The sequence below is a fragment of the Nyctibius grandis genome, chromosome 3, assembly GCF_013368605.1.
Source record: "Nyctibius grandis isolate bNycGra1 chromosome 3, bNycGra1.pri, whole genome shotgun sequence".
Lineage (NCBI taxonomy): Eukaryota > Metazoa > Chordata > Aves > Nyctibiiformes > Nyctibiidae > Nyctibius > Nyctibius grandis.
In genome coordinates, this window is record NC_090660.1 from 30,857,690 (window position 1) to 30,883,561 (window position 25,872).

Sequence of the window (25,872 nt, forward strand, 5' to 3'; positions counted from 1 at the left end):
GTTTTCTTCTTGTTAGTTCTGTGTTTTTTTGTTTTGTTCTGTACATCCATATACTCTCTTCTGATTAGGGTGCTGCTGACTAGCCAAGTTGCAAGTTGGGCGTACTGAATGCGAAACAAATCTATTAACTTAATTCAGTGATGTGCAAATGCCTTTCCTGTTATTCTGCTGGTCCCAAACTATCTGTAAGTATAACCCTTTGGTGTGTTAGCAGTGTGGTTTCTAGTGCTCTGGGCTTTTGGAGAAATTGATTGAATTGGCTCCAGCACCAGGCCAGCACTGATTTTTTTTGGAGATTGTTTGGGTCTTTGCTGGATCTATCAAGACCTCCAAGAACCTGCGTATTTGTGAATGCTGGGAAATGTGAAAGAAGAACCAGAAGATTACAGGTACCTGCCAATTAAGAGCTAAAAATCTGACTTGAAACTTCAAATACTAGCTTGGATTAAGTGACTTTAAAATACTACTTTTTTTTAAAACAAGCTATAATTTTCCTTTAAACTTCTAAATCCAGTTTAGTTGTCAAGTTCTACTCTGGCCAAAACTGGATGAGGTTTTTAGTCATAACTGCTATTTCAGTACTGGCAGAAGTTCAGGTCTTGGCATATGCTGTACTGTCCTTGCTTGAACTGTGACCCTACCAAGGCATTGCATCTCAGCATGGGCTGTGTCAAACTTTGTGCATTCCTGTGAGTTGCTGGTCTGGCTATTCTAAATATAAAAGCAAAACTTGTTGTTGTAACTTCCCTAATGAAGGAAACAGCTGTTTTGAATAAATCAGTTCAGTGGTACTCTTTTTTTTGCTTTTTTTTTTTTCCTCCAGTGATCGGTTTGCAGGTTTTGTTTGATGGATAACTGCTTCCTAGAATGCAAAAAGTTTATAGTTTGAAAAGATGAATATTTATTTTAAATAATTGGCTGATTAACTTAGTTTTTGTAATTCTCATCATGATTTTTATTATTTACAAATGCTAACTATTACATACATTTTTTAAAGTACAAAAAAGTTTTGGAAATTGTGATTTTAACCTTTTTTTTTGTATGGAATGAGCAGCCTGTTCCACTGGTAGAGATGTATTTTGGATATTCTGACACTGACTTCAGTCAGGAGCGAGTATGCAGCTGAATGAACTTAGGCCTAAACCAGGGTATTGTTCATACATCCCTAATGCTTTGACACTTTCCCAAATTTATCAGCTGGAAACCATGAGACAAATGGAAGTGGTTTATTACTACCCTGTGATAATTGCTTCTTACATCCCTGCTTCTTACTTTCCAGCTTCAACAGCATGAGTTTGATGTTCTGTACATGCATCGTTTGAGTTGTACTTGTCTCTTCCTCAATCACATGCAATGGATTTACTACTTACCTCAATATTTTTCTGAAATGTCTGTTTGGAAGAGAGATGTTTGCTCTGATAAGGAGGGGATAAGAGAGTCCAATCACTGGGACTTGTAACTTGTATGTTTTGGGCTAATTACACAATGGTTTCATGGCAGTAAACCAGTTGACTCAAGGGGAATAATGCTGTAAAGCTGATTATCATAAAAACCTGGAGTTTAATAAAGAATTGTGGAAGATAAGAAACAATGGAACCAGTGTAGTCTCTTGTCCTTTGATTTTTATCTTTGCTTTTCAGTGCAAAGTCGGAAGTGATAAATTTTATGTTTACAGTGGATTTCTGAACAGCTTTGACTGGATCATATTTTCATATATATCACAGAATCACAGAATCACAGAATCAACCAGGTTGGAAGAGACCTCAGGGAGCATCGAGTCCAACCGTTGCCCTGACACCACCATGTCAACTAGACCATGGCACTAAGTGCCATGTCCAGTCTTTTCTTAAACACATCCAGAGATGGTGACTCCACCACCTCCCTGGGCAGCCCATTCCAATGTCTAATAACCCTTTCTGAAAAGAAATTCTTCCTAATGTCCAACCTGAACCTCCCCTGGCGAAGCTTGAGGCTGTGTCCTCTTGTCCTATCGCTAGTTGCCCGGGAGAAGAGGCCGACTCCCACTCCACTACAACCTCCCTTCAGGTAGCTGTAGACTGCAATAAGGTCACCTCTGAGCCTCCTCTTCTCCAGGCTAAACAACCCCAGCTCCCTCAGCTGTTCCTCGTAGGTCAGACCCTCCAGACCCTTTACCAGCTTGGTTGCCCTCCTCTGGACTCGCTCCAACACCTCAACATCTTTCTTGAAGTGCGGGGCCCAGAACTGAACACAGTACTCAAGATGCGGCCTCACCAGTGCCAAGTAGAGAGGGACGATCACTTCCCTAGACTGGCTGGCTACACTATTCCTAATAGAGGCCAGGATGCCATTGGCCTTCTTGGCCACCTGGGCACACTGCTGGCTCATGTTTAGCCGCCTGTCGATCAGCCCCCCCAGGTCTCTTTCCGCTGGGCCGCTTTCCAACCACTCTTCCCGATATGTAAGAGATTGCTCTGTTCTAGACTAAAAGGGGGCAGAAAGTACTGTATATGGACTCAGAAGAGTATCATCTTGTCCATTGTGTGCATCTGTGTGTGCAGGCACATATATATGGTGGTTGAACTGCAGTGATGTCAGTAGATGTGAACACAAGGGTGAGCCACATTTGTCTAGAGTCTGCTGTTCAAGGTGTTGGAGGAGCAGGGGATGTAAGATGATGTAAATCTTATGACTCTGAGGAGTTAAAACTTAAGCAAAACAAAATGAAGCCTGTTAGATTTCTAAAGCAGTTGCTATCTATTCAACATATGAAGCTGGAGAAAAATAAAACTAAGGGAATGATGGTTTTATGAGCTCTAGTCTCATTAAAAAAAAAAAGGGAAATAGGATGCTGATAAAAAAGCAGATACTGTGAAATAACCAAGATAGTCATGTTGGAATAATTTCTGTGTCAGTTTAGAAGAGTAACTCTAGATAATACCCATGCAAAACCCATTAAGATCATTGCACATGCATTACGGATCAATTTCAATTATAAATAAATGTTAGTTCCCAAGTTACTTTTGAGAAGACTTGATCTGAAGTCAAGCTTGGATTGTCTGAGATAAATTGCTGCCATCATAGTAGGTGCCAAATCCTGAAGCGTTTTGGTGAAGTACAGAATTGGAAAAAAAACCATTGACCCTGAAAAAGGGAAATGTAATTTTGTTCTGTTATTACGGGAAATCAGGATATGAATGTCACTGAGTTGCTATATCCATATCACTGGAAATGCAGGTGATATGGGGTGATTTGCTATATTAGGAATAACTAATCTTGTCTTTCCTGTAATCTCTATGCGGGCTTTGGAGGTTGACTGTTTGTTGGGCTAGTTCTTTCCCGTGTTACTTACACCACAGGGGCACAGGTTTCTAGAAACTGGGATTTTCTCTGTTGATGTGGTATGGTATTGCAGACTTAAATGTGTGTTCTGAAGACACTTGCATTCTTTCACAGCTCTTTGCTTTTCTCTAGCCCTTGTACTGAAGTCCTCTATTACTGTATTAATAAGAAATAATGGCCAGGAGGGGGCCAGACTCTTCTCAGTGGTGCCTAGTGACAGGACAAGGGGCAATGGGCACAAGCTGAAGTTCCATCTGAATATGAGGAGGAACTTCTTTACTTTGAGGGTGACAGAGCACTGGAACAGGCTGCCCAGGGAGGTTGTGGAGTCTCCTTCTCTGGAGATATTCAAAACCCGCCTGGACACGACCCTGTGCAACATGCTCTAGGTGAACCTGCTTTGGCAGGGGGTTGGACTAGATGATCTCCAGAGGTCCCTTCCAACCCTTAACCATTCTGTGATTCTGTGTGTATTAGAAGAATGGGAATTACCAATAGCTTTGACTGGCAAGTAGTAGTATTAACAGCCTCATGCTGTTAATGTATGGACATTTAATGAGGAATATAATAGTGGTTGATAACAGTAAAGTTAGCACTTTGCATTTTATGAGCATTAAGTAAATATTCAGTGTTTACTGTTAAATGATAAGGGGAAAATAGTGAAGCCTTGTATTTTTAAAAAAATTCTTGATGGGAAGATTTCTGGGGGTACCCTTTTTATCGCGTGATGATAATGAATGCTGAACACCTGGATTCTTACTTTACTTCTTTTTGCCCCCAGTATCAGTTTGTTTCAGAATATTTTTAAAATATATCTGCATGTAAGGAATTAAGAGTACAGTGTACTTGCCCTGAGTTTGTTATGGAATGCTCTTTGTATTAGAAATTAATAGATGCTGATCTATTTTCATGAAGTCAAATACTGTGGGTATGTAGCTACTTCTGGTGAGACAGATTTTTAAAAATGGAAATAGAAATAGATTTACTTTTCTTATTATATGCATCTCAGCAAGTTTGTATTTTCTGTAATTATATAAATTGTAAGGTATTACTCAGTTTGGCTCTGTGCCTTAGAAAAGCATGCCTCTTCCTTTTTTTCGTAACGCAAGCCAAGATGGGCAGTTTAGCAGGCAGTTGCTAAGCTCGCAGAATGCCAGTTTCATGGAGAAAAATGCTTCCTAGGCATAAAGGGTGAGCAGAACACATTTCTCTTTTTATTGAAACTGGGTAAGTTCAATGCATAGGAAATGCAAGTTAGAGATAACTAATACCTTCTTCTTCGTAACCTTTAAAGTAGCCATCGCGCTGAAAACCCTGTGGTGTTAATGTACAGAGAAACAGTCCTGATGTGGTGTTTGTTTTTATCTGCTGTACACTTATAGTAGCAAACCATCTGTGACTTTTCATGCTAGATGGTAACACTCTGTCTTAGAAGATACACAGGGAATTTGTGTAGCTGTATCTTAGCTTAAAAGCTCAAACATGACAAGTCATAGTTCCTGTCTTAAAAAGAAAAATTAAATTGAAACTCGAAAGGTTGTGAGCTGTATTCTCATATGTACTCATCTAATAAATATGTAACATTTATATTTTATTTTGAGTCACTTAAAGTCACAGACAAACCTTTGTTTTAATATGTTAAAATTGTTTATTTTATTTTAATGTTTTTGGTTGTTTTTTTTTGTAGTGCTCAATGTTAGGTGTTTTATGTGCATGTTTTGAATATGTAACACGTATACCGTAAGTGACTAGACATTGTTTTATATAGAAAAAAGCATTATAGAAACAGAGTTAAGAGCGATGCTAGTGAAGATGAGTGGTGAGCCAGGAAGACTTTTACATTTCTTACTTGGTTCTTAAGGAGAAAGATCTAGAGGAAGGAAATACCCGATTCCTCTGTTCCTGCCTTAGCAAAAAAAATGTGTATCGTTGTATAGAGATATCAGACCATATTTTTATGTAAAAAATGATTTCCTGAAGACAGCCCTATAAATCGTAAAGCCTCCTAGTATTGTTTTGTTTCTCTGCTTTAAGGTACCCAGAGGAATTGTGTTGTGAGGCCTTCCTGGTGTGTCCTTTGGGACGTGCCCAGCCTTGCTCAGGCATGGAAACCAGGGGCCTGAGCGTCCAGAGCAGCCACCCTCTGTCTGCTCTCGCCTGGTATCATTCCTTCCACAGCAGCTAGGTCTCATCCTCTCTGTACTCCTCTTGAGTACACCTTCTCTTGAGGGTGGTCCTCTGCAACCCTTCCAGACACATCATTTATTAGTTTATCGAACTACAATGGTTAAATGTCTATGGCTTGTAAGAGGTCTTCCTATCTGGAGTATTGCTTATTTCTAAATTATAACTGGTCGTTTCTAATTTTACAAGCCTACTGTACTGATCACTGTGACTCCAGTTCCATAGGATGACTGGCATTTTCCTAAAATTAATCAGCTACATTAAATAGAATGTTTCACTGAGCTTATTGAAATAAATAAGAAGACTGAAATGCTTAGTGCTGAATACAGAGATGAGTTTTTTGTGATGGTTTTGGAATGCTTTTCATTGGGATATGGATAAAGTTGTCTCTCTTTAATGAGTACTTAATTAATATGGAACCACTTCATCTTCATTGTTGTTGAGATTGTCTTTAATCACTGTGGTATAATAACAGTAGCATAAATAGGAGATAATAAGTTAAGTCTTATTTCTTGCTTAAAGGGATTTTTGAATGATATTGAAAAGAAAATCGTGTTCTTTATATGAAGAATTTTACTAAACATCTTAATCTCCTATCGCTTGTTGATGTTTTTTACTTTTTAAAGATTTAGACTAACTAGGAATTTTAATGTAGGAGGATAGGCTCTGGCAAGTGTATAAAGCCATGATACTGTTTTATCCTGGTAATTTTATTGTTGTGTTTTGTTGCCATATGCAAATTAATTTTTAATCAGTTAATACAGCTTTTCATCTACAATCCAACAATGTATTTATGGTGTTCTGCTTTTATGAAAAGCGAACCTTTTTATCTTAGATGACTCTGTCTCTCTAAAGATAACATAGTTTAGCATAAACAAAGCTAATACCATTGCATTTCTTCTCCAGCGTTTCCTGGGTTTCACATTTGTGCTGGTAGCTGAGGTCAGTCTGAAATTTTCCAGTGGTTGCCCTTGTGACATATATCCCTTATGCTGGGTCCCTTATATATTGGATTGCTTACCTGGCACTCCTTCTCTTTGAAATATATCCATGTAAACTGTTTCTTTTATGTATGAGTATGCTCACTATAAATATTGTATGCAGATTTTTATGAAGGATATTTTATTATTGAATATTTTATTTTGAAAAGGTAATTATCATATGAAGTGGTCCCTGACTGTCGTGTTTGTGCCCTAAAGTAGAGGACAGAAGGCAAATCTTTAATAATGAAGAGCCGTAATGAGAACTGTTCTGTTAACCACTGAGGAAACCTGGAACAAGGCAAAAATGTTTCCACCTTAAAACGAAACAATGGATGATGAATGGAAGGGAATACCCCGGAATAATGAAACAAGTGTGTCTTGTGTTGTAAACAGCAGTGCTTGTGCTAGTTTTTTTTTAAGGTATCAGCAAAGTAGTGCAGGGAGAGAAAGGAGAACAGTGAAGGGTTTTGCAGATGCTGACATGCTGCTTCTCTTAAGAGGGAATGAGTGGGAGGAAGGCCTGATGAGAAATTAGCAGCAATGGCTGGTTGCAAAGGCAGGTTGGAGGTAAAACTGGCACTTGTTTTGGGAAAAAGAGAAAGCAGTCCGTATAGGGGCCTTGAAAGATATCTCTTTTTTTTTTTTTTTTTTTTTTTTTTGTTTAAGGATAGCTGAAACCTTCAGAAAGGGGGTGGAAAAGGTGTCTTAGTGAAAGAGGTGTGCTACAAAAATACTTGTTTACAGCCATGTATCTGAATGAATAAGAACAGGCCAGAATTGTGTTTCACAGTTAGTGAGGGATGTCGCAGTAATTGCACATCTTTGCGTTTCATTTCTCGAGCACATTTTCTATAGATGGATATGAAGGACCAGGCTTTAGAAAATGTGTGTGAGAAGGTTATTTGTACATTAGATAAAAGGTCTTTAGTTTCAACTGCCTTGTGTATTTCAGCATGAGAGAATTGCCTGCACGTAGCGTTCCTCACCCTGATGTTTGTCCATGGCCTTAATCTGCAAGAGCCTCCAGCAGGTTAAAATATCGAGTGACTTTGACAACTGCCCTGTTTGTGGAAAGCAGATGTTGCACATTATTCACACCTGTTGTGGAAAGGCAGTGGAGACGGCAGGGGAAAGGGTGCTTTAGAAAAGTGCCTGCTGAGGTAAGAAGTTACTTGCAACTGCATTCTGAAAGAGGAACATCCTTATGCCTTAGAAAAACCCCAAAACCTACAAAAGATTTTTAAAATATAAAGAATTCTAGTGCTTTTAGACAATTATGCCTCCAGGAATTACAGACCTCTAGGAAATTGTTTCATTTCTAAGGGAAGTTTCCCAAGAGGTAAAATGCTAATCATTTTTCAAAGCATCTTTGGCTAAACTTTTCAATGTTTTCAGCGTGGATTCAACTATGGGCTTTTGTAGTTTAGCAGTATTCTCATTTATGCCTCTTTTTCACATTGCTTTTAGAAAACTTTCCTATTGCTGTATGCAAAAAAAACCCATGTGAAAGTGAGAAATTCTGTTGGTATAATCTGCGTAAAGAAAAAGGTAAACCTCTTTAAACTGATGTTTTCTTTAGAACAAAAACTTATTGTGGATAAGCTTGTGTGCCTTTGTTATTACAGCTGGGCCAGTTTAAACTTGTTTCTGGCCTCAGGTTCCCTTCTTCCCTCTAACGTTTTCGTGCCTCAGAGCTCGCTCAGCCCATGGGAAGTCTGGCACAAAGGTGGAGGACACTGGCAGTGTTTGGACATGTGTTCTGAGTATTTCTAGATGTCTCAGCTGTCCCCAGTTTTCTTGATATACTGAGGAGGAGATGAGCTCCAGTACTTTTTGCTAAATGTTTTGCTTGTGGTTTTTTTTTTCTGTTTTACTTTGCAAGAAGAAGGAAGTTTTGTTTTGCTTCAAGTATCCTTCTGTTGGTCCTCCTTAATCTGGTGAAGTGCTGGACTATTGATGACTCTGACCAGTACTTAGAGAAAGTTTTAAACTACTGAGCAGTTGTTGTTTCCAGCCATTTTGCTGGAGAGTTTAGCTTTTTCAAAATTCAAATTGAAAAAGCTTGTGTTCATGTCGGGAAAAGAGCAGCTCCTTCTCCAGCTTCTAAATAGTATGGTGAGAGCTGCAATTGATTTAAAATGAAGGTTCATGAAGTACAACAAGGTTTATTGTAAATGGTGTCTGAGTGTAAGCAATGGATTTCAGGCACGTCGGAGGTGAAGAAGCTGTCCCATCATTATGTATCTAGCAGCCTAGAGAGGTACAGCTAGTGCTCAGGCCTTCTGCAAAAGAGAGTCCAAAAGAGTCATTGCTGCTGGTATTTTTCCCTGTGCTCAGGAAGGCATTTTTGCACTGCATTTACATTCTGTGGACTACTAGCTGGGGAAATAATGTAGATCAAACAGAGAGTGCGCTGTGGTCCTTGTCATTAGGCCATTGGTTTTTCGTGGTTTTGGTGAAACAGCTGCTTTTTGTGATTAGATCTCAGTAAACTGTAATTTGTGACTGGCACACTGAGAATGGATTAGTTCAAACATCTTGATGGTGGTGTGGTTAATCCCATGACCTGATTCCTAATACTTTATCATTCCTGCAGGCTTAATTTTGTTTTTTTGGAGGAGGATTTTTTTGTGCTTGGCATAGAGATTGTGGCCCTTTCTGTGCCTCTTTTTGCAATATTTGCTTCTTGCAATTAAGAGAAAGTGTTGTCTGTTCTGGTTAACACCTTGAACACTGCCCCTTTTTTTTTTGCTTATTGTTGTTTCTGTTCTCCCTCCATTCTTATCTTCAGTTTCCAGACTGTTCTGAGTCATGGCTGCTGCTTTCATATTTTTGAACTTTTCTCGGAAAATATGCTGTTTATCAATGGCAGTGTTAACAGTAGGATCCATAGTATTCAGTTCTGCACAAGGAAGGGACTTTGATTTGCCCAGTCCAGGAACAGAAGCTTTAGCGAAGGTAACTGTCCTGAGGAGTGGCTTTGTGCTTTGAGTTGAAATGCTTCTGAGATTCTGAACTTCAGCATCCTGATTGCATCCTAGGCCAGGATGAAGCCGTCTCTGTAGACACCATCTATGATAGAAGCCAAAATGACAGTGCAGTGTGTGGTTGCCTGGAATGTAGAAAACTAAGGTTCTCTAAAATCTTGTCTTGGGACTCTTGCTGTTGTTTGTTGTTTTAATATATATTACAACCTTTTATTCTTAAAAGCAGCATGTTTGTTGGTGTGAGTTCTGAACTAATTATATGTGATGCTCATAACTAGCAATGAAAGAGTTACTGCAATTTTCTAGTGACTGATTTTTCCACTGTTTTATGAGAAAATATTTTAAGACTTTTAATATAATGGTTTGGTGTTTCTATCGTTGCTCTATATTTTATATCCATACATATGTGTATATATGTATGTATGTTAGAATACTTGAATTTTAAGGGTGATGGGAGATGATGTTAGAAATAGTACCGTCATATTTCTTTCTCTGTTTCAGTGCAATTTACCTATCCAAGGACACATAATAAAATAAAATTAAATAGTCATCTCTTGTGTTTAGGATTGATGTTGGTGGTTTTAATTCATCTTTCTTTTGCTTTCCTACTCCTTAGTATTAAAATTGGTGTTGTAGAAAATGGGAAAACAGTGCAACGAAAAGGGATGCTGGCATCCATAGAAATAAGTATAAATATTGTCTTCTTTTGTAGCTGGAAGTGACCAAGTTTTCTTAGGACTTTAGTGAGAGTTTAGTAAAAATAAATGCTGTCTGGGCTTAAGGGATAATTTTCATTGAGTTGCAGCCTTCTGTTATATTTTAAATGTATTCCTCCTTTTGGTTCAGTTTAATAATCCATGACATAGAAGTGGTTCTTAGAGCTGTTTAGCAGGACTAAGTTATGGGTTTTTTTTTAATGCAAAATCAGGAGGGAACTCAGCTTGCCATCTACAGTATGAGGTATTAGCATTTTAAATCAGCTTTTGGTTTGAACATCTGTTGGAGAAAGCTCTTTGCCTTCCAAAGTGTGGCAGATGTTATATTTAAAAAGAATTTCAGAAGAGTTGCCATGATAATTCAAGTTTAGTTTGACCAACCTGGCTATTCAGAAAAATGTTTGAGAACTCCAGGGGACAGCTTACCTTTGTTTTTGTTGCTCTTTGAAATGAGAGCTTAAGGTGATGATCCAAGATAAGTAATGAAGAATTACATTGTAAAATTAGATCATTAAAGGAGTGTAATAAAACACTGAAAAATCTTTTAAGAGTGGGCCATGAATTGAGTTTTTACTAGAATAATTCTGTGTGGGAGGTGATTTATTGGGAGTGATGATGTGTTAGACTACAGAGATGCCAATTTGCTACTTTTATCATATGTCTGAAGTTCAAAAAGTCCAATGCCTACAATGCATTTCAAAAAAGAATCATTCCTGCAGTGTATCTTTGAGCATAAGTATTAGATCTGTGGAAGGGGAAGAACATCCAGTATTTTGATAAATATGAAGGATTTTGCACCTTGGTTGGTTTTCTTGAGGATCAAGCATAATTATTGCCTTGTAAACAAGAGTTTACGCATTTCTAAAGAGTGCATAAGTCTGTCTTGTCTAAGTCTGGAACCCCATTTTGATGAGTAGGAAAGGAATTGAAATGATGTAACTTGTCTGAACAGAGCAAGTTGTCAAAATCCATCCAGAGCCATTCTTACATGACAGATAGTTCTCGCCCGTTCTTTGTCTCGCGTCCCATTTGTTTCAGAGGGCCTTACTGCGTTTTGTAATATATAAATAGAGCCATTTTGTGAAGCAGATGGTTTAAAAATAGGACTGTCTGAGAAGAAAGACGGAGCAGATGAATGTTTTTCTTCCATAGGATGAAATTATTGGAAATGTTGGATTCATTAAAAATCCACTTCCCTCACTACCTCTCCCAGTATTTTAAGGGCAAGCTTCGTCTGCTGCACAGTACCGAGTGTCTTGCTTTCTGATTGTCTGTCAGTATTTCTTACGAGATGGAAAACTGGCTTCCTCATTAGTTCTTTGGGAGTAATTATAGGTATTGAAAGGCTGGAGTTGAATGAATTCCAGTCTTGTTTGTTTGGTGTTTTGTGGAGACAAGTGGGAATGCTTATAGTGACCCGAATGGAATTTTTACCACGGTTGCCACTCTCCAACTCTCCTTGTTCCTTTGCCACTGAGGGGACAGCTCTGGCATCCTTAACCAATTTTTTTTCTCTAAGGAGGTGGACAACACATTGGAAGTAGTGTGTCGGTAAAAATAAATTGAAAGAAACCAAAAACGACTCCCCTTGGTTATGCGGGTGCAAATGAAGGTGATGTTCCTTCTGAGGCAATTTCTGTAGAGTATGTTCTAAAAAAGGGGTGGGAGACTTACGTTATTCTGACTTTTTCGATCTTTTCCTTTCTTTGAATCATTTCTGTGTTTTGTTGACACACAGAGACAAGTAAAGAAGCGTCAATAAGCCTCTGGCATAATCTGTTTGATGGAACGCAGGCTGATGCAGAATGGGAGAAATTGCCTGAAGAAATAGACTGTGTCCCTGTGCAGTATATAACATACACAGTTAGCAGTACTAGGTGGGCAACTAACTTGGGTTCTTATACAGGTTTCCCCACAAGATTTCCATTATGCACTTTGGGGAGTCAGAACAGAGGTGCTGTTGAGCAGCACTGATTGTTCTTATTGACTTTGCATCCTGCTGTACAGATGAGATGCCTGGAAAACAAGCTTGTTAATTTTGCCATACTGCTGTCAAAAGACTTTGACATTTCTAAAGGTGTCACTCAGTAGGTTATAGAGAAAATATGGTGATGACTCTAGCTTTCTTCTTTAGCTTTCACTTATTAACTTTAGCTTTTGTTGAGAAAGCTGATTTTAATTTACAAACTGCAGGCAAAACTCTGAACCTGAAAAAAACAACAGATGTCTTAAATCCCAGTGATATATCCTCTGTTAGCAATTGTAGTAAATTCTACTGTAATAAAAATAAAAGGGAAGCCATAGTGCACATGGCCTACCCATCAAATTTTTAAGTAACCAGTTGTCTGTAATGGTTCTGCTGATTTACAGATGTTTCAAGAGATGCAGAAATGAGGCGTGAATTGGGACGTTGTCAGGACACAGCAAATAGCACTGTCTGTTGTTACAGTTTTAAGCATGTAAGAATGTGTAGACAAGAACAAGATATTTGGTGCCGAGTTTATTAACCTGCCACTTGATGACTTGTCTTATCCTTTCCATTTCAATACTAGTTTTGATTTTCTTCAGTTACTGAATCAGAATTTTCTCCTCTTCTCTCCTCTGCCTTAATGCCTGCCTCTCAAACGTGATCTGCTTTTGCATTTACAGGCTATGCAGTACTTTCCCATTAATGTTATATATGAAAATGAAGTGTTTTCTTGACTACCCAATATAAAAGCAGATGATCATAATACTCTGTAAAAAAGGAAGGCAGCCTGTATACCTAAAGCCAGCATATCAAGAAGTGTTTATTGCTCTCTTTCATTGTTAGTATTTTTCTGAGCTGCCATTTAGTGGATAGAAGGATAAGGGATTACTGAGCCACAGGCGTATAGCTTCTGCTTTGTGTTTTGTACCTATAAGCACTATTCTAACTGCTCTGAGATATATCACCAGCCCGCCATAACAAGATGTGCATAATAAAGTAAAAATAGAGCGCTCGTATTTATTTCCCTGCTCTGTTTGGTTTTTGCCTCCAGAACTGCGCAACTCTGTGTCCCAAACCACACTGACTGCCTGATTGTTTCTTTGCTCTACCTACTTTGAGATTTTAAGCACAAAGTACAAGGCCTATAGGTCTTCTGGGGAAGAGCATGTTCCAACAAGGGAAGAGAGAAACCTTCCCCATTTTTACCCAGTAATTCCCAGTAGTAGTATACAAAACAGTATGAAAGATCTCTTTCTGGAAGCTGGTAGAAAAAATTTTCTTCCAAATGTTGCTGAATCTGAACAAGGTCCTCAAGAGGATTTTTTGGGGAATGAAGAGGGACTGTGACATAAGTTAAAGCTGTATAAAGAAGAACATTTTTACATATTTAGAGCCTGATTTTGAGTAGCTGTGGGGTGTGTTTGGTCTCTCAGAGACCAAGTTCTCCAGACACAACACAGTTAAGACTGTGACTTGAATCTTGACTCTATTATATCACTGGATATAATATAATATATCACCTGAAGATAACTCTTTGCATAGAAATGTGTGGACACAAACAAAAGCAAAAGGCATCTTTTGATTTTTGTCATCTTTTGACTTTATTTTGACTGGCAATGGAGGCCAACAGTATCAGATAAGCTGGTTTTGGTTTCTTTTCCACCACTGAGAAAGGAGTGGGGAGATAAAGTAAATAAAAATGAAGGAGAGGGAAAAAGAAAAGCCAGTAAAAATATATTTTTTCATTTATTTATTAAATAGATTGATTTTGGAGAATAGAAGATTTTTCTATTAACAGCATAGCATAGTCCTGAGACTAGTTCAAACAGTTGCATCGTTTGAAGTTGATTAAGACAGAGTAGAGCAAAGAGGCTTCTACAGTGTCTGGTAAAAACATTGCTTAGTGCCCTGCTAGGATGCTAAGGCTTCCTGTAAGTCAAGGTTGCATATTTACAAGTAAGTTTTCCCTTTTGGTTAAGTCCTCCTTCTTGTTATTTAAACGAAGGAGAAGTTTGAGTTAGAATTCTGTTTAATCAGAGTGTTCACCATTGCTCAGAAATTTCTGAGGGAGAGAACCAGTGGGACCTGCTGGATATGCAAAGTGGTGTGCACTTATGGACCGACACTGACTGCATGGTGTCATGGTGTCAGAACAAAGAGCACAGGTCCTAACCCCGAGGAGGCGGAGGTGCCATGCACAAAAATGGACAGAAATAGTCCTGTGTTGTGGCAAGAGGAATTAGACATTTCTCTTAATTTGTTAACAGGTAATTCAAAAGAGTCTTTACAGATAATCAAATTTCTGGATGAGAGAATAAGAATGCTTCCTTAGGAGAAGGTTGTAAAGGAGCTGTGAAATGTATTCCTGCAGCTTGTTGTCTAAATTATAAAAAAAACAAACCTTCAGATACCTGACAAACCCCCTAAAAGTGAATTGTGTGTAATATATTCCTCATCTTTGTGACAGCAGTGGCTTCATCATGATGTTTTCTTCAAATGTTTTTCTTGAGACAAACAAAGTAAGAAAAACAATGAAAAAAAATAAAGGAAACCTGAAATGTTCTTAAAATGCAGCTGCATCTGATCTGGAGCTACAAGCAATATTTATATGCACATTTAGTGAACAGCATACGTAAAGCGGAAATTTGAAGTGGTCTGGGAGTTTGAATGTGCTTTCACATTTCCTGATGCTTTCACATTTTGGTTCAGTTTCATCTCATCTGTGATAATGATTGTAAAATACTACAATTATTTTTAAAATTATATGTATTTTTTACCCTATTACTTTAATGTTATTCTGTTTAAATCCCATTTTAACATTGTTTTTATCTGGGATGATTTAGTATACCTTTCTGTGTGGTCTAATTTTCATTTACAATCTCTGTGTATCAATACTGCCTCCAGCACAATGTAATGTGAGAGCCAAATTAATTTGTTTTGAAAAAATTCAGACCTTGGGGTAGAAAGTTAGAAAGAAAGTTAAGATGTGGGATGGGTAAAAGCACTGGCAAATGCAGCATGGACACCAACCGTATATATTTAGTCAGTGGTAGAGTTTGACCCTTATCTTAGACAAAGCGTGATTGTCTCTCAGATTTATCTGTGGTGCACGTTTCTCTTTGCTTTGTTTCATTGTTTCAAGTTCTCTTACCTTTGAAGGAGGATGAGAACTTTGGAACGTGCAACTTTTCCATCAGTCCTGTTTGTGTTTCTGAAGGGAGTACCAGTCCTAACATCAAGATTTCCATATCAAGTCTGGGTGTGTCTTAGTTCTTTCTTCTCCTTGTTTGTGCTATTTATTTCCTGCCCTTGTTCTAGGAAAATTTTAGGGACTTGCTCTGGTGCAGATGTTCTAAATCAAATGCCTTTTTCTTCTTATATAATTACAAGCGATCAGAAACAGAAGAATTGTACAAGTGCTTGCAGACGGGACATGCATCCTCCCATCCTGTTCTAGTAAGCAAAATCTTCTGTGTCACAATTCAAGTTGTTGAATATTTCTAAAGGCATTTGTAATAGGAGTTTCCTGTTCATTGGGCAGTCTGCTGCAGTTAGTTCTGTATGTATTACTGATTCATACTGTTAAGTTGTGAATTAACATCTAAATTGTAAGTGTTGCTTAGTGAATTGTCAAAGATAATGAGAACCAATACCAGGTACTGAAATTAACATTGCATTTTTATAAATGCCCCTCAGGATAATGTGCTTAATGTCTCTGCATACTTCTCTGCATAGGTTCTCCCAACTGCTTGAGTGCGAAAACTCCAGATCATCCCCAGCACCAGCTACCAAAACCTCTTGCTCTCTTTTATGTTATGTTTTTGCATGAAATGGATATCTCAAGCAGACTTGAAATACAGGAGCAAAATCAGATCCAGGTGTTCTTTTTCTACTGTCTGAAGTGAACATTTAGGACATCAGTGTGGCGAATGCAGAATCATGTACTTCATGCTCTACTTAGTGGTTTAACCTTCCAAAGAAAAAAAAGTGAATGTAATATGCCACTTGAAAAGTACAGATTCTGTGAAGATTGGAAATACTGGAGGAGGGCAAGGAGGACTGTGAAAGGAAGTTGGCTGTGAGCACAGGAGAGAATAATTCTGGGATCTGCTGCCTGGCTTTGTCATTTCAGCTGAGTGCACAGCAGGAACTAGTAGACGTTTGCTTTTAGTAACACCTTATGATGAACTAAGCGTTGTAATGAAATTCTTGACAGTGTTCCTACTTGTACATTAAACTCTTCTCTTTATTTTGTTAGTACTGATCACAAGAAAAAAAAAACCTGTTGAGGTGTAGCTTGGAAATTATTATATGTGTCCTCCCTGGGATGATGCCCGGGACTAAAGTGTTTACCTCTGTGTCTTTGCTTTGCTTGAGGCATTTGTGAATGCTTCAGCACTTTTTAGCAGCCAGGGAGATGGGAGTGTGCATGCATGTTGGGTGGCAAAGGGAGGGATAGGCTGCTAGAAGAATGCCAAAGCACTGAATGCTTTCACTGCTGATGGGGAAAACATTTGGCCCTGGGTAAGAATATTTCAGACAAGTCTTGGAATATGTCCAGATAACAACCACCATATTCTTGCTATCTCTACAGCCACCTAGAAAAAAAAAAAACAACACAGCATTCGACTTTGTGCTGAAGAGAATAGAAGAGCTAAGAAGCTTGCTGGGGGAAAGGGGGAGCATCTATCAGTTTGCGATTTACGGTACCAGATGGACTGTGCTGTGTGTTCTGGCTCTAGTGATGGATATGTTAAGTTTTGTCTTTCTGTCACGCATGCTGAGATGGAAGAAGGGAAAGCATCCATCATTGAAGGAGAACAATCTAAGCCAAAAAAGAACTGAGGCAGAATATGAAAGCCCTGTAGATTAAGGAACTCTTGTTAATTTTCTCTCTTATTCTTATATCATAAGTGATTCCAATACATTTGGGCTGGGAACCTAAATTGTTTGAAGCTTGTTGATGTGTTACACCAAAAACCCTCCTCATGGTATTAAGAACTCTCCCCCCATTAGGAAAAGCAGACAACAGATCTATTTTTTTTTTTTCCTTATACATCACAATTAAAATTAATAGGCTTACTGAGGATTTAATATGGTCTCCTGTCTTTAGAATGTAGTGGATATGATTTCTTTAAATAATTTTGGAGCATTTAGACTAATAAAGTGGATAAGCCAGCTTGTGGAATAAACCGACATGCGTGAAAACTGGCACAGTTAAACACTGTGCATTGTAGTGGCATTTTGTTGGGGTATTATTACTTCAGCTGCACAATTATGGAGCCTGCTGCATATTAGCAGACACTTTCCTCATAACCTCAAGCTATATGCACTGAGTTATTTTGAATTCTCCCAGACTACATATCATTTTGTTTTTTTCTCTGTAGCAGTGCATGCTGTAGGCAATAGTGAGTGTAATACTTTCTGCATTGTTAGGCAATGAGCATTATCAGCAGCTGCAATATTCAGGATTAGTCTTTTCATTATTTTTTGGCATCTGCAGTACCTACATGAATCTGTTCAGTCCTGTTTCTCCAGAAGGCAGCTGGGCTCTCTGACTGAGAGAACGAGACCATAAAGCTTTCCTGAAATTGTCACTATACTCAGGAGTTCACTCTTAATTGGAACTGAGGTTTTCACAATGCAGTTCACTGAGGTATATGAAAACTTGCATTTTATTTAAAGAAACTGGAATATGTTAAAAAGACATCTTCACATTTTATAATGGTGAAATGGGGACAGAGCAATGTTCTTAAGGCTGCACCACAAATGAGTTGCTGAGCCAGAAATATAATCCAGGTCTCATAACCCCAAGCTTCATCCTTGGTCCGCTAGCAAGCAGATGTCTCTAAATTCAGTATGCTACAGAAAATATACCAGCTGGCATCCTGCAGTACAGAAAATGTCTTTCAGAATAGTAAATAAAAACCAGGGTTTTCCTGAAGGTTGTGGACTTTTTTTCTCTAAAAGGTGTCTGTCATCTAAGCTTCACTTGAATTTTTTAAAACTAGATTGAAAAGGTTCACTGGCTTTTGCAAAAGTCAGATAAAATGTAATATATTATTTTATGGTTACATATCTAAAGATGCTTTTGCTCAGGATTTCTCTTCTATGATACCCATAGTCTTGGTTTCATCTTTCTTAGCTTACTTGCCTTCTTTTTCTGCTGGAAAATAAAATAACCATATACTGGTTAATGAAGGAAAGGGAGCAACTGTTTGGTTTCATGCAGACTAAATGCATAGATTACAGGGCATTCTGTTTTGCTTGTTTTTGCTAAATTGGCATAGATATTGGAGAACTTACATGATGATCAATGAGATTTGAGATTGACATGCTAACATCAGTTTTCAGTGCGTGACTTTAATTTGTGAATCAGTTAGATAGGACATGAAATTACTTGGCAGAATTTCAGAAGAGGAATAGCGTTTTATTCCATGGGCAGTTGCTCTTATCAGGGTGGGTGGAGTGACGTTAAGACTATTTTTCTTACAGGTAAAAGTTGTAGAAGAGGTAGAAGCAGTACGGTGTTGCATTTTGGGGAAGAAAGGAGATTTCTCAAGAAGATTGTTGCATGGTATCCTTCCTGCAATATTAACACCACCCCCCCCAAAAAAAAAAACAAACCCCAAAAAACGCAAAACCAACACAGCACATCTACTAAGTTTCATCTTAAGGACCCACAAAAATGCTAGAAACATTGATTTTTATCTAAGTCTTGTAGATATGCGCACGCACACAAGTAAATCTTGTGTACGTTGTGCTACAGTGTTTAATAATTGTCTTCATTGACTTTCATTATGAAGTTGATTTCTCTGGTCATGAAACTCTCAGCCTCTTGTGTTGTCAGTACTAACACAACTTGGCTGAAAGGTGCTGAAAGATGTTATTCTTGTCAGTATCCTAGAACTAGAAAAGTCTGGATTATTAATCCAATGAATTTCAGGTTCAGGAAACCATGTAAGAGTTTGGAGACATGTAGACAGCAAATAACAGTGGCAATAGAGCACTTGAAATGTCCTATAGACTTCGGTCAAAGACCAGAAAAGCACAAGGATAAATGGTGTCATGCTCAAGAAAAAGTATTTTCAGAAGAAGTTTTGCTGTCAAACTCAAAGAGGTCAGAGTTGTATCAGAACTGATTTATTTTAAATAAAAATACTGAGTTGTGTAATTTGCAGAAAGTTGGATAAAGGCCATGTTTTTCCCACTCTTTGAAGTCTTCATGAAAAACATGACTTCAGTGAGAGCAAGACCACAATAATTTCTCCTTTATTACTGTTTTTCTCCATCTCTACCATTGTAAACTAGGTAATACTGTTCATTCTGTCAGCAGCCTTAATAATGTATTATACTTTAAAAATTACTATTTTCAGAATCATGGTGGTTTTTGGCAAGAACTAAGTGCTGCTCTTGGACTATAAATCTGTGGTGGTTAGTTAAAAGGTTAAATTTACACTAACATGTCTTGTCACTTTGACCTAGGTGCAGTTAAAGCAAGTAAGTGGGGCAAGTTCAGCGGCTTTAAATGAGCTATTATTAGTCAAATCCCTGCAAAACCAAATAAATGTTATGTCATTCTGTTTTCTAATTTTCAACCAGAGAACTCTGGCTGACTGGTGACTTCACATATTCTGATCTATGCTTTCCTGTCAGCAATACGTTTCCTGTCCTGGCACTCCAGTCTCTACATTTGTTCTTATTTTGGCCTAGTGGAGAATAAAGTGATACTGTAAATAGAGTTAAAGCTGTGGGTAATTCATGAATGTAATTTTCTTTGTCAAGACCTTCCCTTTCAGTAAAACTGGAAAAAAGGTACCATGGCCAGTCGTATAGCTATCAATATGCAGAATATGACCAGAGCTCATATTCCTGAGTGTTGGCATGTGTTACAGCAAACACAACATGTCTGCTTTATGGGACTCTTTCTTTTCTCCAAAGGTGATCATCGTATGGGCAGTGAGTGTCTCGTGTTCTGATTGTGTTGGATTTACCGTGCCTGTGAAGTAAGCCTGACAAACTCTGGATGAGTCAGATCTATTGCTTATGTGATTTGCATGTGGGAGCGTGTGTACGTGTGTGCAGATGTCCACGGTTCTTCGTGACTTGGAGCTTATGTTCAGCAAGGCAAGAACAATGCTAGAGCTTAAGGGAATCCTGCTTCTGTTTCATCCAGTTGTGGTTTCTGAGTTGAACCAGAAGACGCATCTGTGAAGATCTGGACGTTTCCCAGCCCTACACATGAAGCAGTATGGGAGTGGGTGTAGCGCTCCATACACTGAGCTTCTGCTCTGCAGCGTGTCTGCGGGTGTCTGCCTGCTTGGGATGTGTTTGTGTGGGCTGGTTCTGTGGTCTTAAACGCTTGGTGGCTGGAACGTGTTCAAGGACGTTGTTGATTTTTCATTTGTTCTGCTTTTTTCCCTAAAAATTCCTACTTTTTTTTTGGTTTTACTTTACTCAATATTGTGATTTGAAAAGCATATAAACAAAATGCAGCTTTATAAGAAGGGTATTCCTATTTCTTTCATGTTCCTTATTCCTAGATTTTGCTTAATAATTGCCATCTTTCCTCATCTGTTCTTCAGTCCAGCAAATAAGCTGGATTTAATGAGATCTCTTTCCTTATGTGGGGACCTCTTCAGCATGAAAAGGGAAAGATAAGTAGTAATATTAGCTAGCATACATTATAAGGAGAAATGTTAGTTTTTGTAGAAGGAGCACAAGGTTGTATATAGCAGCTGTTTTAACCATTCATCTTTGATTCATCCCTGAAATGGGATATATTTGCATAATGCAGACATTTTTTGGAGGAAAGGAAGAGGAGGGAGGATATTTGTATCTTTTTTTCCTTAATTATTTTTTTTTTCCTCCCTCTCAATTTTGGTACACTTTCAGTTTTGACATGATTTTCTCTTCTGCTGCCAGATAGCAACAAAAGCAAATAATTTATTCAATAGTATTTTAAGCAGTACAGAAAGTTTACTTATATGTGCTCATTTCTCCTGTGCGTAGACAGTGTGAGCACTGAAGTGGGGGAAAAACCCCATCTTCCTGGTACTCCTGACACTTCTACTTCAGCCCCACCAACATCAGCAGAAGTCACCTGGAGCAGCTTGCCTAACTCAGGTTGTGATCTCTGTGGAGCAAAAGCTAAGGCTCCGCTGGTGGAGTGATGTGGAGCAGGCATGTTTTTATTTGCCCAGAAGCTCACCTTGCCTTGCAAGGTGAGCAATGGTTGCCATTAGGTGTTGTATGAAAATCCTGGGTGCCTGGGCAAGCTCCCAGCTGACTGGGTAAGGTGAGGTCGCTGCTGTGGTGTGCTGCACGAGCAGTGCTGTGCAGCTACAAGAGAAGCGGGAAGTCTCAGCATGCAGATGAGCCACGGTGTCTAGACATGCTATGATTATTTCTTTGCTCAATTCAGTGTGTAGCCAAGTATCTTTCCAAATATACTAGACAGATGTGAGAGCGGTGCCCGTATCCATGTGAAAGCGAAGGCTGTTAACTGCATGTGTGTGCTCCTCCACACCCCTAGCAGACTTAATCATACTGCTTGGTTGTACCAATGGTTGTACCAATGACTTCAGTATCATAACAGCAGTGGGAAACAGCACTCCTATGTGTTTATCATTAAATCTAGTGAAGGTTTCTGGAAAACTTCCACTAGTATACACCTATGTATATTTTTATCCATTTGCAGCAGGTTTTTTTCCCCTGTTCTTTTAAATTAATGTGCTTCTGGGCAAATAAAATGTACATGGCTGAATTCCCCTCTTGTGTGCCTGTTTGTCACTGAGAGTAGGGAAAAACAGATGTCTGGAAAGTGAGTTTGTCTCTTGTTTTGCCTGGCCATTTTCATGAAAGTTTTTGTGTTAGCTTGAACCTGGTCATCAGTTTCAGAAGTCATTTTGAAAGGAAAGGGTAGGAGTCAGAGGCAGGGAACACAGCCACTGTAGCCTTTTTGCGTTAGCAAATAATGCTAAACCAAAGCAAAAGTAAACTAAAACATGGCTATATACCCCCAAATAAAAAAAATGTGGGTTTTTTGCAGTTAGTCTTCTGATTTTGGTGGCTTAATTTACCATTTCTGTAAGATTGGTTTGGTGTGGGCTGTGTAGGCTGAGTTAGTCTAACTTTAGCTTAACTAAACGAATACTCAGACTAATTTCTGATGTTATCGTACCCTCAATACAACATATACTGTATTGTGCCTGATGAGAGTGCCGCCACAGTCATAGGAACAGCAGGGTTTCCATATTAAGAAGTATAAGGGAAGCAAGACATGAATCTGTAGAAATCCAAGCTTTACGAGTTTATTTCTGTGTGTGTGCATGTTTTCCCTAAATCAGTAAGGTGGATTCAGACTTTGCTTTCCAGTTTTGTCTAGGTAATTCTTAAGATTAGAATAAAAATATACTTGCTAAAGCTTTTATTTTGCTAAAGTAAAATCTGAGATGTTTATGTAGAAATACGAATCGTGAAAAGAGTTGTGAGGGGACAGTGTGCAGGTTGAAGTGCATATAGAAAGCACTAGTACTGTCAGGTTTGTTTAGAAAAATTGAGGTATACAGCCTTCTTTGTAATGTTCCAAAGCATAATAAGTCACCTGCTTATTCTGGTGTAGTGAGTGCATACATAAATCACTAGCACACTGTATCTTAGAGATGGGTTGCTTGTAGTGTCTGTAGAACTTTTACTGCATGGTAACAGTTGTAATTAATTACTTGACAGACTGAATGTCTCAGAGTACTTTGTCATCAATGTGTATGGATGGCAGGTAGTTGCGCTGAGGTGTTCAAGTATTCTCTGGTACACAGCAATATAAAAAGCAGAACTTGGTCCTGTTCCAAGATTTAAATTAGTACTTGCCTTTCTGAAAAGTGGGAGGCAAAGAAAAGGTGATGCAATGTCTTCTCAATGATATAAGCTTCACCTACCACCTAAGACTATGAAATTCAAAGTGACTGTCCGTCCTTCAACTTCGGTTAGAATCATAGAATCATAGAATGGTTTGGGTTGGAAGGGACCTTAAAGATCATCTAGTTCCAACCCCTTTGCCACAGGCAGGGACACCTTTCCACTAGACCAGGTTGCTCAAAGCCCCATGCAACCTGGCCTTGAACACTGCCAGGGAGGGGACATCCACAGCTTCTCTGGGCAACCTGTTCCAGTGTCTCACCACCCTCACAGGAAAGAATTTCTTCCTAATATCTGATCTAAATCTACCCTCTTTCAGTTTAAAACCAGTACCCCTCATCCTGTCACTACATGCCCTTGTGAAAAGTCCCTCTCCAGCTTTCTTGTAGGCCCATTTCAGGTACTGGAAGGCTGCTAGAAGGTCTCCCTGGAGCCTTCTCTTCTCCAGGCTGAACAGCCCCAACTCTTTCAGGCTGTGAGAGATGCTCCTGTGTGAGATAGGAGAGGTGCTCCAGCCCTCTGATCATCTTCGTGGCCCTCCTCTGGACTTGTTCCAACAGCTCCATGTTCTTATGTCGGGGCCCCCAGAGCTGGATGCAGTGTTCCAGGTGGGGTCTCTTGAGAGTGGAGTAGAGGGGGGAGAATCACCTCCGTCGACCTGCTGGCCATGCTGCTTTTGATGCAGTCCAGGATATGGCTGGCCTTCTGATCTTGATCCCTGTGCCATGGAGAACACTATCTAAATCTGCTTTTGGCAGCTTCTACAGCAGAGTTCGATGTCACTGAATTTTGCAGAGGGGTGTGTATATGTGCGAATGTGATATCAATTCTTAATTTAGAAGAAAATAAATTATAAAAATCTGAAGTACTTGGTGATAGGGAGCAGGGGGTTCGTGAGAAATTTTGACATGGTGAACATAAATTTGGATCTTCGTTGTTGAACCTGGAGAGTTCTTCTTGGTCATATGATGTTTCCTTGTTATAAAATGTTTTTATGTGGTACTGCTTATGCATTCAGCAGATTTTTTGAGACTTTTGTAGGTCAGAAAAGCACTGGGGAAAAGTCACAAGCACTTGCATTCATCTGGTACAGTCACTTTATGTAAGTGAGTAAACAGAGTAGAACAATGACTCCTTTTTGCCTCATGTCTCTGATTAGGTTCAAGGGTGAACTGTTGATCGCTAGTGTATTTGTTCTGTGCCATAGACATTCTCAAAGAAACAAATGCTTAAATTGGATGGACTATTACTGTTTTTCACTTCTGAAGTGAAGTACCTTTTTGATGAGATGTTGAGAGCAGGAAACCGCTATGTGATTCCTATCTTGCTGTTTGAAGTAAAGATAGCACAAGATTGATTAGGAGTGCTTTCTTTGTTTCAATAAAGAAAAAAGCAAGATCATGTTTTGAATGTTTATATTGTCTTTGTTGTTCCTTCAAAATGGGTTAACGTCTTGAAGTGTTCTTAGTGATGCATCTCTTTCTTGAAAATGTCTTTTATATTGTTTTGCAACATTAGACAGTTAACTGCGTTTTTCTCTTGAACTTTGTGTTTTATGGAAAGATGAACGAATGCTAAAGTTTTGCCCACCTGGATTTTGTCATGGATTTCACTTGGGGCCAGATTTCAGCCCACATTTTAGGCATGTTTAATTTTAATGGTGGTTAGGGCACCAAAGGAGATTTTTACAGTGATGATTTTTCTCAATTTCACATGTCCCATGGATTTTGGTAATTCTGTGACAAGTACTCCTCTTTTCTGATTCTCATCCCAAGCTGTCAGTTATTTTAAAGAATGACTTTTTTCCCACCTCTTTCTGTTTGGTTCTTGTTCACACTGTGTAGTTCAGTGCCTTACATTTCTAATTTATTGTCTTGAAAGACAGATGTTTTATGACTGCTATAAATGTCTGAAAATTGCCAATGAGCTGTCTCTTCAATACATATTATTTCTCTTTTATGTTTCCTTATCTCCTAGGACCCTACAAAGTAGACCCAGGACCCCACTGTGCTAGGCTCTGCACAAACGCTGAACAGAGGCAGTAGATGATTACAGAGGGATGGTGACTAACAGGTAGGTAAGAGACTGTATTTTGTTCAGTGGTTAGATGGTGATGTCATGGAGAGATTGTAAGATGCTGTCTGGAAGAAGACTTGTGAGATGGCTTTTTAGACCATTACAGGTATGCTGCCTTTCTCTCCTCCCTAAGCTAAGGAAATGCAAGAAATGGAAATGGGAGGAATCCAACAAAAAAAAACCCTGCAATTCTTTTTGCTCCCCTCTCTTAAATTGTGCTCAACTTCAAAAAGGGAAACTATGTAAAAATGGGGATGTTTGTTTAAAGAAAAACGGAAAGGGCAACTGTAAGAGTAACATGTTTGTAGGTAGCAGAGACACTATTTCAGGATGCTATTTTGGAGGCTCTGCATAAATGCTTACCATCAGTCTAAAAAAGACTTAGGAAAAGGAAGCCTACATAGCTAAATGACAAGGTAGAGGAGACTATTAAAAGCAAGAGAACATCTTAAAAAAAGCTGTGGCTGCATTCAAAGAAGGAAATAGGACCAAAAAATCCTCCCATCAGGCTAAACATAAAATTAATAAACGCTTTTTTCAACCACACCAGTAGCAGGAAGCCAATTGAAGAGTCTGTGGGGCCTGCGTATAATGACATTATGAAATGAATGATCTGAGATAAAGCCATGGCAGAAATCTGGCAGAAATCTAAATAATTCTTCTGTGTTTGTGCTCACCACTGGAAAGCAAGGGGTGGTTCCTGTTTTGGAACCCTTCTT

At 38.8% G+C, this 25,872-nt stretch overlaps 1 protein-coding gene across 2 annotated transcripts in view; it reads left to right on the top strand.

Moving 5' to 3' along the window:
* Window positions 1-25,872, top strand: part of SEMA5A (semaphorin 5A) — a 361,263-nt gene that overhangs the window by 65,174 nt on the left and 270,217 nt on the right. For both annotated transcript variants that reach the window (XM_068396639.1, XM_068396640.1), the window contains exon 2: window positions 25,055-25,150. The gene's annotated coding sequence lies outside the window, so the exon portion shown is untranslated. The remainder of the gene's footprint in view (window positions 1-25,054; window positions 25,151-25,872) is intronic.